At 30.3% G+C, this 3331-nt stretch overlaps 1 long non-coding RNA gene across 2 annotated transcripts; it reads left to right on the forward strand.

Moving 5' to 3' along the window:
- LOC110263924 lies at positions 175–2544 on the forward strand. 2 transcript variants are annotated; one of them, XR_002349653.1, is made up of 4 exons: positions 175–491; positions 574–1578; positions 1958–2046; positions 2149–2544. It is a non-coding gene; the product is annotated as an uncharacterized LOC110263924 (long non-coding RNA). The 2 variants fall into 2 exon arrangements; XR_002349652.1 differs by having other exon boundaries at positions 574–703.

Raw genomic sequence — 3331 nt, forward strand, 5'->3', positions numbered from 1 at the left:
TAAGACATGGTATTAAGACACGGTTGGACATAGCAGACACGCGTATCAGACGAGTGTCGGTGAGTGTCGTGTCCGAAATGTGTCTGACACACAGACACGGCAATTTAACAAAGTGTCCGTGCTTCATAGGGTTCAATTTTTTTCATTAGAGGTTATTCTCCTTTGTTGATGCAGATTTGTTGAGATATATCTATAAATTAAGTGTTTAGTACTTTGTCGATTCAAATTTTAGAATGCAAAATAGTTATCTTTTATGTGCCTTCAAGATGTACCATTTTTTACTGATCAAGGTTGGTAGAAAAATTTTAGTATATAGCATAATAGTTGTTTGAAACAAACATGACAATATTCATGTCTCTCATTCAAAGTATACATATTTAATTTAATGTTCTGTTTTGGCAGGTGACTATTACTAAATATGTCATATGAAGTTCTTGAACAAGCAATAAATTCTACCAATGATTCCAATATGCTAGGAAAAGGATGATCAGGTTCAGTTTACAAAGTATCTTCAACTCTTCACTCTCTCTTTACAATTTCATTCAATTTTCCCTCATCTTCTTTCTCTTTCAGCTGCGCGATGAATTTGGAGACCAAAGAAGGTGTTGTCATCAAGAAGATCGGGAATGACTTTGACAACCGGATCGATGCCAAGAGGGCTTTCCGGAAAATCAAGCTCATCTGTCACATGGACCATGATAATGTAATCAATTTTATTTTTCTCTAATCAGTTTTTGATTCGGTTTTGGTTTTGAAGTTTTTGGTGTGAATTATGTGTGGTAGGTGATTAAGATAAAGGATATAATAAGGCTAGCAGAGAAGAAAAATTTCAATGATGTGTACATAGTTTATGAGCTAAAGGACATGAGAATCTGTCATTCATTCTTCTTCTTTAATGAAACTAACTACAACCATGACAATAGAAGAAGACTCCTTGGCTGTACTTCTATTTTGACAGAGCTGTTGAACAGTTTCAATTTCCTCTTTACATTTTTTCTCTTAATTCAAAGTTTAGACATTTTCCTTCTTAGCTCTATGATTTTTTTTTTCAATTTTGAATTTCTCATTTTCATTTCTGGCATGCCATTGGCTGAGTTTATAATATCACTTCTGATTATTCCAATTTTAATTTCAATTTTGAATAATACATAGGATTGGGAATCAATCATCTTTTCTGTTTACATCAACTTTCTTAGAACATAATAATCCATTGAGGCATGTTAATGTTCTTTCAAAAACCAGAACTCTCTCTCTCTCTCTCTCTCTCTCTCTCTCTCATTTTAGTGTATATATATGTACACATTTCCATGCTAGTGTGGATCATCATGAAAGGTAGACTTTATTGTTTGTTCTTTGGAATTGCCAATGTGAATGATATTTTATTTTTATTTTTTCGGTATTTTCTTTGTGCAATAGTTTCTACTATTTGTTTACCTTCCTTTCTGACAAACTTCAAAATTTTTTTCCTTTTTTTAATTAATTTCTGTTTAGACAATTGTATTTATAAAGAGAGGTGCATATTTACTAAAGTGTGGTCGCAGAGGAAAACCAAAGCTCTGCCCTTTCAGACTTCCCTAGGTAATAGGCATATTTGTGATGACACATTATTTCAATAATTTCTTTGCTTCTTCTGATAATTTCTTAATGATATGTGGCCTATGATTTTCATTACATTTGTTCTTCAAATTTGTTATATAAACATTAAATTTAGAGATTTCGAAATCTTCCCCCTTATTAGATTCTCAATGGTCTCACTAGTGATTGAAACTTGTATTTGTTGTTTCTTATTGGTTTTTATTTTTACTGTTAACTACTAATCCATAATGCTAACTTCAAATTAAACTCTACTTTGATTTGGAAACTATAGTTGCTTGCAATGCTAAATACTACAATCTATGAAATTTCATTTATTTTTCTTAATTCGAAGATGTTAACATGTCTTCTCCCCTGATTATAGGATGAGAGGAATTTGATTTAGTACTCAAGGCAGCATGAAAGCATTTACGATTGAGTTCGGTTTTGAAGATTGTTCAAGGAAAGGAAAATGTATGTAACAAACATCTATGGCCATGCTACCTTCTTGCTTGATGAATTTTTTAGATAAACCTGAAGTTTTGGTCTAATAATACAACACTAATCCTTTTTCAGATAAGATGCCAAAGGCAAAATAAAGCTGAAAAGGAGTGCCATACATTTTTGCTAATCTATGTTGATGTGGACATTGTTTGAGAAGAGGAATGATATGGGAGTTTTGTGATTGCACTATCAAGGGGATTGCTTTTCATTATTTTTGGTATCCAGTCATTCTTTTAGTAAGCACTTTACCTTTTTTTGAGTGTTTTGAGTGTTTTGTTATTACATACATCTAACCTTTGTTAATCTTGACTATTCTCTTTCTATTATATTCTTTCCAGGCCTTGGGTTGAATAGTGAAATGCTTAATGCAAAAGGATTTAGAGTTAGGAGTTAATAATTTAATTTTCGTAAAAAGAAAAGTAAGTTAAAAAGATAATTATCAAGCTCAATTAACTTCAATTTTATGATTGTGAATAATGTGTTAATTAACATTTTAATTATTTGCATATACTTGTGTAGTTATGGTTGATTAACGTGTTTAGTAATATGGCTAGTTATGTACCTCTTTTTTTTTCAATGATCAGAATTGAAAATTTGCTATAAAGTAGTTTTTCAAAAAGTATCCACATGATATTGTTGTACATTATGAATATTAATTACTATGATAATCATGACACTCCATTGATTTGATTTGATTGTCTAAATGTATAATAGTAGTTTAGTAGTAGTATGGAATTGTGCTAGTTAAATTTAGTTACTGTAGATTAAATTCATTTAACTAATGGAAATTTTATTTTTAATTCATAAGCAAAGATCAAATTACAATATTTAAATTTACTTAAAGTTAAATAATCTTTAGTTTGATTGATGTTATTTGTTCAATTAATAATAGTGATTTATAGCTTCCAAATTCGTTTAGTTTCAATTTAAATAGTTTGCAACCATTCATTTTGCTGCAATTTTTTTTATTTAAAAATTCAGTTTTTGTGGAGGTTTTAAACCGCCACAAAAAAAATTTCCAAAAAAGGAGGTTTGGAAACTCTCACAAACCTTTTTGTGGGAGTTTCAAACTGCCACAAAATAAAAAACCGCCACAAATAAGATTGAATCTTGTAGTGGCATCTTTCCACAAGACTAGTATCTGAACTACAAGTACTACAAGTAAATTATTTTATAAAATGCAATGCATGATGCTAGCAACAATCACCATATGTTTACGAACCAAATCATCAAAATAGAAAACATAGAAAACAGA

The sequence above is a fragment of the Arachis ipaensis genome, chromosome B06, assembly GCF_000816755.2.
Source record: "Arachis ipaensis cultivar K30076 chromosome B06, Araip1.1, whole genome shotgun sequence".
Taxonomy (NCBI): domain Eukaryota; kingdom Viridiplantae; phylum Streptophyta; class Magnoliopsida; order Fabales; family Fabaceae; genus Arachis; species Arachis ipaensis.